Below are 7,631 nucleotides of genomic sequence, written 5' to 3' on the forward strand. Positions count from 1 at the left end.
TGAAAATTATTAATGATAGCTTCATACTTTCCAATTCTCTTAATAAGGTTCGAATAAAATTGAGGTTCGTGGTAGTGTAACATATATATTTAGATCTGATTGGTGCTACTTGTATAACTGCTTACCCTTCTTTAACTTTCCAATTTAACCTTGGTTTTTTGTTGGATTTGTGTTCTGTGTGTTGTTTTGTGGATAGTTGTATGTCTTTTCGTCGTTTATCTTTTTGTCATGGTGTTGTCTGTTTTTTGTTACTTCTGGTTTTCTTATTGCATTCCTTGGAATCTTCTTCCCCTATAGGTATATACAAAAAAAAAGAAGATGTGGTATGAATGCCAATGAGAAAACTCTCCACAATAGACCAAATGACACAGAAATGAACAACCATAGGTCACACATGATGTCGAGTACTATGAAAGATTTTGAGCGTTGATTCTGTACAGGCAAGATGAATCAGCAATGATAAACTTTTTCATCTTTTGAACTATATAGAACTGATTGTGTTAAAGGAGGCAATGCCTCTACAGCTAGATTATTTAACAAAATGTTTTCCTTGGTTTAACTACCTCGGGATTGTTCCACTAATACTGGACTGTTAGTCCACTCATTTTACTTAAAATAGATAGTTTATTCTCATAAAACCATGCTAGTACAAAGGTTACAGAGAAGTTAGAAATATGCATACAATATATAAGATATGATAACATAAAAACATAATAAAATAAAATATATTAGAAATAGATAAGCATATATAAATATGGAAATAAACAAGTCTAATTTGAAAACAACGTTCAAACCTATGATTGCGTCTGATAAAAACCGCAATTTTTATACGTGTGCATGCAAAACAAATTTCTTGTTAGAGGAGTCTAAATACAGCACAAATTACATTTTCCAAACGACCAAAAAAGTGAAAAAGTATATTTTAACAAAACGCATTTGACTAACAGGTCGAACAACAAATGTTCCTGAACCCTGCTGACTGCCATTGGTGATTGCCAAATAAATGTATCACCGATGAAGTAAATGGATCTTAATTATAAATTTAATACTAAACAGAAAACAATAAACTTGCGGAAAAGATGGTATACCGCAAACAAAAGGTGCAAAGGTTTTTGTACACCATATCCGGATTTCGACAATTAATGTCTCTTCAGTGATGTTAGGAATCTAAACGGTATTTGAAAAGCCATACAATTTACCTCAATTGAGGATAGACTCTTGAATTTGGAGGAGTCAAAATAGGATGAACGGGTCATATAAACCCGAAGGCAAATATAATACAAGCCCAAACGAAAAAATATAAACAAGTCTAAATCGAAAACAACGTTCAAACCTATGATTGCGTTGGATAAAAACCGCAATTTTTATACGTGTGCATGCAAAACAAATTTCTTGTTAGAGGGGTCTAAATACAGCATAAAAAAACATTTTCCATAGACCAAAAAAGTGAAAAAGTATATTTTAACAAAACGCATTTGACTAACAGGTCGAACAACAAATGTTCTTAAACCCCGCTGACTGCCAGTGGCGATTGCCACATAAACGGATCACCGATGTAATAAATGGATCTTAATTATAAATTTAATACTAAATTGAAAACAATAAACTTGCGGAAAAGATAGTATACCGCAAACAAAAGGTGCAAAGGTTTTGTACACCATATCCGGATTTCGACAATTAATGTCTCTTCAGTGATGTTAGGAATCTAAACGGTATTTGGAAAGCCATACAATTTACCTCAATTTAGAATAGACTCTTGAATTTTAAGGAGTCAAAATAGGATGAACGGATCATATAAACCCGAAGGCAAATATGAAAATATACACATAAAATATGCAAATATGAAAATATATACACATTAAATTACTTTAAATATTATTACAGGATTATATTGTAGACAGATGACCAGAGAACCCATCTAAAGCTTAAGAATGTTCTCTTTTGACATTAGCAATTATAATTACTTTAAGTATTATTACAGGATTATATTGTAGACAGTTGACAAGAAAACCTATCTTAAGCCTAATCATGAATTTAAAACACACATCACGTATTAAATGTGCAATCATCTGCAGACAGACTGAAGGGTGCCTTGGACTCGGATTAGCAACTGAAAATACATGTTCCCTTTTCAAAGCAAGCCAACAGGTGGACATAGTTAACATTGATGTCGAGTACTATGAAAGATGTTGAGCTTTGTTTCTTTATAGGCAAGATGATTCAGCAATAATAAACTTTTTTCAACTTTTGAACTGTATAAAACTGATTGTGTGAAAGGAGGCAATGCCTCTGCAGCTAGATTATTCAACAAAAATGCACTTTGATATCCACAAATATTCCCCTGCAATGCTAGAAAGTGACAAACCTGCTCCAAATTATCTCCTAAAAATACTGTTTGATCATCAGTGAATGGAAGAGCTTTTTCTCATTTCTTTTCCAATGACATTACTTCGAAAACCCAAATATCTTGTAACATAAACTAAACCGAAATGTAGTATTCAATATGTAGAGGAAATTGGGGTGAGCTTTTCAAACGAACACAAGGACGTCTATAGCCCTTCTCCAAACCTAAACAATCAAAAGTTTGATTAAGTAACATTAAGAACACACAAACACACTATTGAATTATAAAACTCCAACCACTTATAACCGTCAAGAAGCAATCAGGACAATCATATAAACATTTTGAAGATTCCCGTAAAGTAGTTGATTCTCTTACTCATAATATTTGCCCTAAAAATCTGAACAAAATCTAATTGCAATGATGTTGTGGAAATTTGATGAACACATATGTTAGAATGTCCAATTGTTTCATCCCCTCGATCATTTTACCTACGCCATCACGAGTTGGTTGACCGTTATGGAATATCAGTTTCACAAATGACGATGAATATGTTCCAATTGTCGTAACTACAATAACGGCCTTTTTCCTCAAATGTGACCTATCGAATAAGACTTATCACAGGGTTTGTTTTTACATGAGCAACAAGACGGGTGTCACACGTCCTACAAGATATGGAGACCATGTCCTTTCAAACAATTTCCAACGCAGAAAAATTTAAAGAAGTAATGTAGTGTTGTTTCAAAACCGAATTTAAAATGTCGGGATTATAGTAGACACACACTTTTTCCTTTAAAATTATACAAAAGGATAGTTATGAAACATAAAAAATAAAAGCTACAGACATTTTATTTATGACCACGACGTGTATACATGTACCAACGAAATAAGCAACTATACTATATAGCTATTTGTTAAGTGTAAATCAATGTTACGATAACGCACAATATTTTAATAAATAAATCATTTTGAAACCAACCAAAACACATTTGTGCAAAAAAGTTATCATAACAGAATCGATTTGATAGATAAAAACTTGCTACATAACGTAAGTTATTTCATAAGATTTTAAATATTTTGGCCCCAAATTTTCAAAATAAGGTTTTTAGCAAGATCATTTCAGAATTCAAACAAATTTGTCGAAAAAATTTCATGTAAATGTTTGAATATTACATGGTTGCTGTTAAGAAACAAAGTATTGAAATAATACACTTAATTGTAGAGCTGGGATCATATTGTCGAACGTTTAACGGACGATGTATGACTTTGGTTTATACATTTACAGATATTCTATGTCTTATATAACCAAAGATATGCACCATTTGTTGTTTCAATAATTCCGTTGTAATTCCGCCGTTTTACATCCCGTTTTAATTCAAATGCGGATTTTCAATCTGTAGCTACTATGAAGTGTTTTGTCGACTGTAGTTTTTTTTATCAGGATCGAAGATGCTACTACACGACATTGCAACGTTTGTATGCATTTATATGTAGCAACAGTACGGAGTATATATTTCCCAGTTGATTCGATATTCCAGGGCTTGTATTTCCTATCCTGATTTCTTTGATAGAACGCTTCTAAACCAAGAGTTCCAAGTAACGAAGTTGAAATCATCCCTTCGTAAATTTTACCGACGCCATCACGATTTGGTTGACGGTTATGTATTTTCTATTTCACAGATGACGACGGATATGTCCCAATTGTCGTAACTACAATCCCGTCCCCTTTTCCCGAATTTAACCTACCGAATAAGACTAATACCGGGTTTGTACTAACATGAGCAGCACGACGGGTCCCACGTGTAAAATATACGTTGGTCATACTTTCTTATAAAACAAAGCAGGACCAATTCTTTCAATTTCCTTCTCAAATGACTTTCTCGTAGATTCTCTTTTCCTCATCTCAAGTGTTTCAGATCTGATCAGACTTAGTTTTTACTTTAAAATTGGACGTAAGATAACTCGATAAGTACAAGTTTACATGTGGACTATACATAAATTGTATCCTATTTGTACAACAGAGATAGAAGATACAAAGTGGACATGTAAATCCCAAAAATTGAAGAAAAATCTTACTTCACCATGACAAAATAAACAAATAAAAATGAACAACAAAACATCTCATAGAAAACTAAAGATTGAGCAACACGAACCTTACAAAAAAACGGGGTTAAACCATCTTAAAAGAGGGTTGTTGCTAGCAAGTAAGCTATTCGTTCAAGAGTTCCAAGTGGTGACATTGAAATCATCCCTTCAAATTCAAAAAATTTACTGACGCCATCACGAGTTGATTGACCGTTAAGTTATATCTATTTCGCAGATGACAAATATTAATCGTCGTAAACACAATCCTGTCGTCTTTTTCCCCGAATGTGACATACCGAATTAGATTTATCACCGGTTTTGTACTTAAATGAGCAACATGACAGTCGCCACATGTGACACATGTTGAGCAGGATCTGCCTACCCTACCGGATCACCTAAGGTTTAAGGTTAGGTTTGTGTGGAACGCCACAGCTGTCGTATGTGGTATCTGATATTAAGTTATGTCGTTTAATTATTACTTGATGACATTTGTTTTTCCACTAACTATGGTTTTGACATTACTTAATGATGTTTTGATATTACTAAGAATGGTTTTGTCATGACTTATTATGGTTTTGTCATTACTCATTATGGTTTTGTCATTAATTAATATGGTTTTGTCATAGCTCGATGTGGTTTCACCATTATGCAATGTGGTTGTGTCATTATGCAATGTGGTTGTGTCATTATGCAATGTGGTTGTGTCATTAGGCAATGTGGTTTTAACATTACTTGATGTGTATGTGGGTTAACGTAATGTAGTTGTTTCATTACATGATGTGGTTTTGTTATTTGACTCTAATATTACACGATGATGTTTTAAAATTTGATGTGTTCGTTCCAGTTTTAGATGTGATTCTGTCATTCTTTGATGTGGTTATCACATTACTTGATGAGGTAAAACCACTGGAACATTTTGGAAAAAAAGTTCTATTTTTAAACCGATTTCAATGTGACCTTTGTTCAGTGTGCTTCGGATGAGTATCGCTATCAATTTTCAGTTAAAATTAAAGTTCGACTTGTTGTTCAGAGTTATTTGGTATGAAAAAGGGGAAATGCGGACAAAACTAAGAAAAAAAGTATTAAAAAGAAATAACAATATTTCGAACATAAGGGGGATATCCCTAACCACATTGTCCGACCGTTTTTTTTCATAGCTTTCAAATGGAAGCAGTATCATAATACTTTCGTGAAGTATTCTATTTCTACTTAGATTTCTATAATGTGTTTTGAAAACTGTAACATTGTTGACTTTGTTTTCTTTTTCATGCAATGTTTTATAGATGCATTTCTTGTGATGTACAAAACCAATGATATTTAGCACAAAAATCTGCATATCAATGACCATGTATTGTAAATATTACATTTGTATGTGTAAATGAGTGATAAAAGTGTGTATGAATATGATTACAAGAACATATAATGCTTTTATGGTGTATAATCTTGTATTTATTTTCATGATATGAAATAATGAAGTCGATATCTGATTTAACTTTCTGATTATTTTATATTAAAATTTTTATTTTAATGGGAAATACAAAAGCTACAAAAAAGACTTTCCAATGACATTTTTAAACACAGTATAATAACTTAAGCAAACCAGAGCATGAGTTTACAGGGAAATAAATACAAGTTTTGCACATTTTTTTGATATACACAAAGGATTGTTTTTCTAGTCCATAATGTTGAATTTATGTAAAAGTAAGTGCTGAAAGCAAGTAGTTTTATTGTATATTATTGTAGTCAATAACAGGATTTTATAAGCTAATTTTTATTCAACCAAATTTATTTTGGTATGTGTCTATTGCCCCAGTGATGTTGGCTGGTCAAGCATGGCATCCATCATTTTTATTAATTTTTCAGAAGTCATGATAAAATGTTTAAATTAATGCAGTTGAGTATAAATTGTATTGAAATTTTATTTAATTGATGTGATAAGAAATTTCATATCTGCTTGAAAAGAGGACCTTGTTAGTTCTATTACACTTTGTTTTTATTCACATAATTACACAAGGTAGGTTTTAAAAAAAAAAAAATTTTTGGCATTAGTTTTATATCTACCCAATTTCATCCATTCAAAACTGACTTATACTTTTTTTTTGCAACATCCCAGTTCTTGTAATAATTCAAAATTCATTACCAGTTATTGGTTAATTATCTGCAATAATATTGGTCCAGAATATGAAACTTTAGGTGAATTTCAAAATATGCTCAGAAAAAAAAAACAAATTCACAAAAGGTCAGTCCAGCTTAACTATTCATGATATCATGTTACTGTTAGGCTTCTGTCCATCACATTTAAATATTGGATAATGTGACATTGTAGTGTAAGTATATGTTTTTAGAATAATGCTTTTCAAAGGGGTTACAATCTGCTCTGTCACCCTCTCAAATATATGTTATTTAATTTATTATACTGAATGTTCTGTTATTACTGTCTATTAAATTTCAAATTTAAAGTAATAAACTATGTCATCTTATACATAACAATCATCTGTATTTATTAAAGCGCACACTTGAGCAAGCGTCTCCGTGAAGAGTAATAGAGTATTTGCCATGGGATAGAGTAATTGTATCCCTCGTATTAACCAATCAAAATCTGGCATTTTGACATGAAGTATAATAAATTCTATTTATAAAACTAACCATGTAACATGTCAACATATTCACATGGTAATCATATGCTTTATAATGAACCGCCATATTCTAAAGATAAAGCTTACCACGTGACATGTCAGACATGTTACATGATGATCATATGCTTTATATTGAACAAACAAATTCTAAAGATTAAGCTGACCATGTGACGTGTCTGACAGGTTACATGGTAAGCATAAGCTTTAGAATATACTGTCATATTCTAAAGATTAAGCTTAGCTCAACCTCTCACTTGTATGACAGTCGCATAAAATTCCATTATATTGACAACAATGTGTGAACAAAACAAACAGACATAATAAGTAAAAATGTCAAAGAATAGGGGTACAGTAGTCAACATTGTGTTATAATCTTAAACACTATAATAAAAAAACAAATATGTCAACAAAGAAAAACAAAATGGCATATGGCCAATACATAAGCAAAAATGAAAGACAATAATACAAAAAATGACGATAGCACAATAACACAATGGCGGGATGTATAAGTACCGAACCACGACAAGAGGATATTACCAAAAATGGACTAAACAGTAAAGTAAATAATT

General features: G+C 31.8%; 1 long non-coding RNA gene across 1 annotated transcript in view; it reads right to left on the minus strand.

The window, feature by feature from the left end:
- Nucleotides 1-6,707, minus strand: part of LOC127718539 (uncharacterized) — a 50,149-nt gene extending 43,442 nt beyond the window's left edge. The window contains exon 1 of the long non-coding RNA XR_007989888.1: nt 6,615-6,707. This is a non-coding gene — a long non-coding RNA (uncharacterized LOC127718539). The remainder of the gene's footprint in view (nt 1-6,614) is intronic.
- Between the last annotated feature and the right edge of the window lie 924 nt (nt 6,708-7,631).

Source organism: Mytilus californianus, unplaced genomic scaffold (assembly GCF_021869535.1).
Source record: "Mytilus californianus isolate M0D057914Y unplaced genomic scaffold, xbMytCali1.0.p SCAF_10, whole genome shotgun sequence".
Lineage (NCBI taxonomy): Eukaryota > Metazoa > Mollusca > Bivalvia > Mytilida > Mytilidae > Mytilus > Mytilus californianus.